Consider the following 9,074-nt stretch of genomic DNA (forward strand, 5'->3'; position numbering starts at 1 on the left):
TTTAAGTTTTTAAATGCACAAAATAACCTTTCAACTTGGCATGCACCTTAAAAGAGTTTCCATATGCCAAACATGCATAAACAAAGTTGAAAAATGAAGTTTTAAACAAAACTGCCATGTCGTATTCGAATACAGCATCTCTGTATTCGACTACACAATAAGTCAGTAGCAAAACAACATGTTTGTATTCGAATACAACAGTCTGTATTCGACTACACAGTAAGTCAGTGGCAAAAACAACATGTTTGTATTCGAATACAGCTTTCTGTATTCGAATACACAACAAACAGCAGCAGGAAAACAACAAAATTCAGCAAAATTCAGCTTTTTAAAGGGTTCTGAAATCAATCAACCCTTACACACAAATCCAAACAATCACACTTAGCAATTATAGCACAATCACCATGAAGACTTGAGTTTCGAAATGGTTTTGCAATCAGTCACACTTTCACACAAATCCAAAACATTCGCACTTGACAATTATAACACAATCACCATGACAACTTGAGTTCAAACACTCAATCATAATCTTGAATCAAACACGACTCGCGTGCCAAGCACCCTAATGCAATGCGTATATGCCAAAATGCATGGACTCGAAATTCCAAACGAAAACTCACCTCGAATGGCCATAAATCATAATTGTACCGCCTATCACAGGCCGAAGTACTAAATTATCGAGGTGCTACCTATTACGGGTCAACACGATTTACTAAACACGTTCAGTCTATCGCAGACCTTACCCGACGCGACAATCCCCGCAAGGATAAGATGAACCAACAAATCACATGGAATCATCTCGTGGCCTATCCGGTCACCACTATCATCATGGCCCATCCGGTCGCCATGTACTATGAAATGCATGAGCATACTCTGACTCTATCCACGACAATCGTTGAGTAAATGCAGATATTAAAAGATTCACCATTTTTAATACTCATTTAACTATAACAATTTTGACGACAATCATTAAGTAAACATAGATATTAAAAAATTCTCCATTTTTAATTCTCGTTTAACTCTATAAATTTTGACGACAATCATTAAGTAAATGCATATATTAAAAGACTCCCCATTTTTGATACCCATTTAACTCTAACAATTTTGACGATAATCATTAAGTAAATGTAGATATTAAAAGATTCCCCATTTTTAAAACACATTTAACTCTAACAACTTTGACGACAATCATTAAGTAAATGTAGATATTAAGTGATTCCCCATTCTTAATATTCATTTAACTCTAACAATTTAGACGACAATCATTAAGTAAATGCATATATTAAGAGATTCCCCATTCTTAATACTCATTTAACTCTAACGATTTTCACTACAAACATTAAGTAAACAGAGATATTAAAAGATTCTCCATTTTTAATACTCGTTTAACTCTAATAATTTTGACGACAAACATTAAGTAAACAGAGATATTAATAGAGATATTCTCAAATTCAATTCACAATTCACACCAAATCACATCAATTCATTTTTCCACAAAATCCATACAAACACATCTCAAAATTTATAAATATTAATTATGAACACGTCAAACACGACAACCACAAAATTATCACAACCCACCACTCAAACACATCAAATTTCATTTCCTCAAAACCACACATAAATGAGTTAAATTCATTTTCCACCAAACACTCATCAATATCACCAAAAACCCCACTAAAAAATTTCACCTGTAAAAGCATTAAATTCATTTTCTCTGAATCTACACTTCAAAACCAACAATTTTATTTTCCACAAAACCACAAATAAGTCCCTAAATGCAAACTAAAAGTTTGGAAGGAGCCCTTACCTTAACGATAGCTCTAACACGCGATTACGATACCGTAATTAATTCTGGTAAAATCTTCGTTCAAATCGTCGCTTCCAAGATGGCTCACTAGCACCGCAACGTGGCAAGAAGCAACTTTTCCTTCTATCACTTCTTGAAACGAAGCTTAGAAGTTGAAGAAACGTGAGGGTTTGTGTTTGACGGTTTTGAAATCCCTAACACCGTTTTTCTTCGTTTTCGAATCAAACAAGAAGAATGAAGTTGAAAAATCTTTTTTTTTCTAACCCACCAAGCCTTGGTTCCCTTTCTTGAAGCAAAAGGAAGCAACAAAAATGATGAAGGGAGAAGGAAGAAGAGATGTAGTGTCGCGAGGCAGGGAGAGGAAGAAATGATTATGTTTTCTTTCTTTTCCTCTGTTTGTTTCCTTTTCCTTTTCTTTCCTTTTTCCTTTCTTTTTCCTTTTCCTTTCTTTTTCCCTCCAAACATATATATATATAACTTAACAAATATCTAAATATCGAGATATTTATTAAAATTACATTTCACCCATAACTTCTCAAACCACTTTTTTTTTTTTAAAAAAATATCTTCTCTCGCCCTAATTCTATTGGTAGATGAATTATTCTAGAAAACGCCGCATCTCAGAAAATTTTATTTTCAACAAAAGATTCTCCCTAAATAAATAGAATTATTCCTCACAAATAATTTTAATCAGGGCTCCAAAAATATATTTCTGACATTAAGTTCACAAAATATCAATAACTTGGCTAAAAAGCTTCAGAGTTCAATACCAAAATACATAAATTAGAATTTAAAACTATGGGTCTTACAGTTCGAAGTATGATTCTAGTTTACTTAATGAGTTTTATAAATTGTCTAGAATTATACATGGAACAACTGCACCATAATTACTTGAAGTGAATGATAAAGTTGAAAAAAAAAAATCGAATAGAACTCTTATTGAACTAGTTGTTGCTAGTATGCTTAACTCTAGTGCGTCATCTCATTGGTTTATAGAAAATATATTGCTTATTTGCTATGTTTTGAATAGAATTATTAAATCTAAAAACAAAACATCTCCTTATGAGATAGTGAAGAAAAGACAACCGAGCTTGTCTTATTTTCAAACTTGGAGTTGTCTGGCTTATGTCAGAATCCTCGATTCCAAGCGAGTTAAACTCGCTAGTAGAGCCTATGAATGTGTATTCATTGGACATGCAGTAAAGAACAAAGCGTATAGGTTTTATGACCTAAATGCGATAATGATCATAGAATCAAATGATGTTGGCTTCTATGAAAATAAATTCCCTTTCAAATGAAGAAATAGTGGGGGCAACGAACCAAGTCACATTTCTGTATCTAGAAGCAGCAAACAATGCGAAACAGAAACTCGAAGAAGTAAGAGAGTCATATTTTTCTAAAGATTATGGACCCCATTATATGACCTTTACCTTAGAAGATACGTTAGAAGAGGATTATGCAAATCTTTAAGGAGCCTTGTCATCTTTGGACGAAAATTTGTTGCAAGAAGCAATAAATGATGAAATGGATTCTCTAAAGTCTAACATGACCAGACTTTTGTAGACTTGCCTCATGATTGCAAATCATCAGGTTGTAAATGGATCTTGAAAATGAAACTAAAACCTGATGGAATTGTTGATAAATACAAGGCACGCCTTGTAGTCAAAAGTTTTAGACAAAGAAAAAATATAGATTTATTCACTTTTTCACCAATCACTAGAATAACATCCATTAGGGTACTTATATCACTTGCGACTATTTATAATTTGGTGATACACCAGATGGATGTTAAAACAACCTTTTTAAATGGTGACTTGAAAAAAGAAATCTATTTGGAACAACCTGAAGGTTTTGTAATTCAAGGACAAGAATACAAGGTCTGTAAGTTAGATAAATCTTTGTATGGTCTTAAACAAACTCTTAAGAAATGGCATGAAAAGTTTGATAACTTTATTATATCAAATGAGTTTAAAGTGAATGAAAGTGACAAATGTATTTACTATAAATTTGAAAATGACTTTTGTACTATCATATGTCTCTATGTAGACAACTTACTCATATTTGATTCAATTATTCATGCTGTAAATATTGTGAAATCATTGTTGTGTAACAACTTTGATATGAAATATCTCGGAGAAGCGAATGTAATCCTAGAAATCAAGATTACTAGTTCAGAAAATGGAATTTCTTTGGATCAGTCTCACTATGTTGAAACAATCCTAAAGAAATATAAATATCGTGATTGTAAACCTGCTTGCACACCATATGATCTAAGTGTGAAACTTTTCAATTACACTGGTGAAGGTGTTAGACAAACTGAATATGCGAGCATCATTGGCACCCTCATGTATGCCACTAATTGTACTAGACCCGACATTTCCTACGTCGTGGGACTGTTGTGCAGGTTTACCAATAGACCTAGTATGGAGCATTGACACGCTATAGAAAGAGTCATGTGATACCTAAAAAGGACAATGATTCTCGGATTACATTATCAAAGATTTCCTACAGTCCTTGAAGGATACAGTGATGTTGATTGGAATATCTTATCAAATGATTCCAAAGCAACCACTATATTTTGGAACTCGAAGAACATAAGATATTGGCTCAGTCCACTATGGAGTCTGAAATGATAGTACTAGCTACTACTTATGAAGAAGCGAGTTGGTTGAGATGTTTGCAAGTTGAGATCCCTATATGGGAAAAACCTATGACAGTTGTGTTGATCCACTGTGATAGTACTGCGACTATTGCGAAGATTGAGAATCGTTATTACAACGATAAGAGACGACAAATTCGTCGTAAGCACAACAATGTTAGAAAGTTATTTTCTAAATGAGTTGTTATAGTGGATCATGTATGCATTGATGAGAATTTAGCAAATCCTTTGACAGAAGGATTAACTATAGAGAAAGTCATAAATACATCCAAAAAGGATGAGACTAATGTCTATAGAGTCACTCATGATGGTAACCCGACCTAAAAGACTAGAGATCTCAAGAATTAGGTTCAATGGGTAATAAAGAGTCGTGAAGTGATATAAGATGAACATGCTATTATAAATCAGAGAAGCATGATTCCTAAAGCAATGATAGGATGAGATAATCGAAACTCTTAATGAGATATATACTCTATGTGGAGTGGAGTACCTAGCTACATGATTACTCTTGATAAACTCACCTATGTGAATGTGGAAGTGGGACCGCTTCCTATGGAATTTCGAGACATAATTCCTAGAGCGTTCACTATTTTGGGATACATGTGCAGGGCCATTAATGCACGTGCTTTTGAGAATACACCTTATGAAGATGTAGTGTGTGGATTTGATGTCAGATATAGAGTTCAATACTATGAGTCACTCTTGTTGAATCTGAATCTTACTCACTATGCAAAGGTTCAAGTCAAGAGACACCGTTGTTTATGCACGATCTTATAGAAACATTTGATGCTATTTCAGAAACATTTTTATAAATTCAAGTGGAGGATTGTTGGAACATAAGTATGTTATTGTGTGCATTTAAAATTTGTTGAAGCCCCACGTTGGAAAGAAATATTTTTTGTAAATTTAAATGGAAAGAAACATGTTTTTCAAAATTCAAGTCCCACATTGGAAATAACTTTTTTTTTGAAATCCCACATTGGAAAACTCTCATATTTTGAGTAGTTTTCAACTTTGTAAATATTAAAGTCCCACATTGGTTAGAAAACATATGTCAGTTTGCTTCCATCAATATATAATGAGTTTTAAACTAGTGGGAAAAACACACCAAAGTTGGATGCATTTCTCAACTTTCTCTTTTCTCCCTTTTATATTCTGTCCGCCTAATTTTCGAGCCACTTCTATCCTTTCTTTATATCCCTTCAATATTTATGAGCGGTTTTGTATCGTTGTTCCTTCGATTTTTAGAGCGGTTGTTATGCCGTAGTCCCTTCGGTTTTTAGAGTGTTTGATATCTCATAGTCCCTTCGGTTTTTAGAGTGGTTGCTATGTCGTATTCCCTTCGGTTTTTAGAGTGTTTGTTATTATTGTTGAAACAAACTCTCAAATTAAAATTTTGATGAAAATAAACAAAGGTTAATTAAAGATGTTAATTATGATTCTAAAATGTTATGTTAATTTAACTTGTGCTTTTGAGTGAATTAATTCAAAGATAGGAATCAAGCATAGCAAAGAAAAACTGAACAAACAAATCAACAAGAACATTCTAGACAAAATGGAGAATGATGTCTAGGTTCAAGACTGATCGTCACAACATCTTGACAAACCAATCTCCACTATTTCAACGAAGCTTTTACCTCTGAACTTTATACTAAGATCATCAGTACATGGCAAGGAACAAATAGGTTCATACCAGTAAAAGAAGGTCCTTGAATCATTAAAATAAAAAGACTCGAAACAGACTAGTTAAAAAAGTTTGGAAACTCTTCAGCAAGACTGTCAAGAAAGTTCAATCAATCTTGATCTGTTCAAAGATATTACAAAGACATCCACAATGATCAAAACAGGAACTTCAGATTGATTAACAAATCTCCAGAAAGATCAAACTGCCAAAACCAAATTGATAATTAATCTCCGTTTTCTGCAAAATTCCAGCAGTAATCCTCCTACTTCTACAAAGGTTTTAATCATTCTCCAAACTATTTTGGCCAGATTCAAAGCTCTAGATCGAAGTTGTATCATCAATGATTAAGTGAGAAGCATCAAAGACATTTAAACTAGAAGACAAAAGGTTTAAAGCAAGGCTGTAACAGACTCAGTTAAAACAGATTCAAATCATTCAAAAGGCTGAATTATTTTAATTCGATATATTGGTTTTGGTCAAAACTGACATAGCACTACCAACAGCTCTTTTGACCATCATTAAATGCTTCTAAACACCTATAAAAGGAAGGCCAATATCCAGGATTAAGGCAGAAAATCAAGTGATGTTAATTACCACAAATCATTCACATTCACATACTTGAAATTCTCATTTCCACAAAGAAGAAGCAGTTCTGAATCTTTACACCATATTGTGCCGCTACTACTGATTTATTTGTAAAGAATAAAATCTCAAACAAGAGTTGAGACATCTGAGATTCTATCAAAACAATATCATCATTATTGTAAAAACTCAAACTATAAGAGTTTAATTATAGTTTGATTAGATTGTAACGAATCATATCAAGATAGATATGTATTGTATTCGCTTTCTAGGTGGAAAGGAATAAGGCTTCAAACAGATCAGGGTAGATCTGTGTTGAGTGCTGTAAAATTTAGAAGACTCTCTGTTTTAACCACTTAGTGGAAAATCTCACAGTTGTGAGGACTGGACGTTACCCAAGTTGGGTGAACTAGGATATATCGATGTGTGGTATCTCATCCCTTATCTATTTACTTTCAGTTTGATTAATTAACAGGTTAAAAAACTTAAACATAATTACTAATTTTAACTAACCAAGATCGTTCTCCGTTTTCTAGTTAAAACCAAGAACGTTCTCCGTTTTATGTTTTCACAACCAGGATCAATCTTGAGTTATTTTCTTAAGTTTTTAACAGGAATTTTCAAAAGGTGCATTTACAATTCAAATCCCCCTTTCTTGTAAATCGACATTGTTACTTCAATTATGTCATAGTTATGAATGGTCATGGTACCATTTTGAGAGTGACTTTAATCGTCATATTGAGAGTGGCTTTAACTGTCATATTGAAGGTGTAATTCTAGAACGGTTTTCTACAGCACAATAGAACTCCAATATAGTGAATCTGAGCTGTTTTATCTTGGGGATTTCGTGCTTGATAGTCTGTCTTGCACAATTTGGACAGTGTCGCGAAACTTCTTAAAGAGAGCAGCCTAATCCGCGACTCAACCCCATAATATCTTCGGTAACATAAATTGTGATTTTTAAATAGTTTTTTAAAACTCAAAATTAACAATATATATATATATATATATATATATATCATCTTTCTATATATTCAATTATGTAAATAAATCAATAACAAAAAATTGATGTAAATAAATTATAAAATATAATTTATGAGAGAATAAGTTAATTTTATTATTTTAATATGCGTAAGAATTCCTTGACATTTAGTTTGACACCAAATCTCAATCTTCTATTTTATTTAATCCAATGTTCATAATTGTTTTCTAAATTAACTCGCGTGGACATTGTCATGTCATGATACATTTTGGTATGGAAAATTTGTACTTGGTCTGCCAGCTCACCTCCTATCAATGTTCTTATTTGCATCTTCATTCCTTCTTTGCTTAATTTCTAGTACGAATTGCAACTAATTTATGTCAAATTTAGTTCATCGGCTGCAATTGGATGAAGGTAGGTAGTTTAATGGTGGATTTAATGCAAGATACATCATATAATATAAAATTATATAAAGATGTGATATGATATGGTAAGATCATGATAAGATAAATATTATCATATTACGTGTATCAACACATAATAATCAACAAAATAATAGCATTTTTTTTTTATGTATTTGGTACACATATCATGACATGATATAATATATATCATATTTAAATAACAAAGTTATCATTGTGAATAATTACATATTTATTTATTTTTTCAAATATTTTTTTATAGTTTTAAATATTATAAAGTAACAAAAAATACTAAATAAGTAATAAAATAATTTTATATTTAAAATTATCCATTGACACTACTAAATAAATATTTTTTTTACATCACAAGTAACCAAATAATTCTCTTTTATTTGTTAGAATGTAAATAAAGATATAATATATATTATATATAAATGACAAAAATACCCTTGAAAGCAAATTACATATTTTATAAATTTTTAACTAATTTTCATATTTTTATAATTTTGAATGCTAATTTATTAAATTATATAAAAACCCAAAACTACCCTTGTGATAAAATCATAAATAATGAAATTATTGAATGTTTTTTTAATTCTTTTTTATTTTTTGTTTTTATTTTTTTTAGATTATATTTTTAGTTCGTCAAAATATTAATATTCATTTTTAAAATGTTTTAATTCAAAATAATTATTAAAAAAATAATTTATTTAAATTAATTGAAATAAATTACAAAATAAATAGTAAATAAGCAACTGTCATATTTAAATATTTGCGAGGTACTAAGTCCTTGGAATTGTGCACGAATCTTGTTTTTAAATTTTGCAAAAAACAAGTTCCTCGAAAATAGTATGGTTTCGTATTCTGCATATTAAATATATTTGACTAAATAAGAATTTTTTATGAAAAAATCCCTCATAAATGTTATTTTTTTT

Source organism: Cicer arietinum, chromosome 8, assembly GCF_000331145.2.
Source record: "Cicer arietinum cultivar CDC Frontier isolate Library 1 chromosome 8, Cicar.CDCFrontier_v2.0, whole genome shotgun sequence".
Taxonomy (NCBI): Eukaryota; Viridiplantae; Streptophyta; class Magnoliopsida; order Fabales; family Fabaceae; genus Cicer; species Cicer arietinum.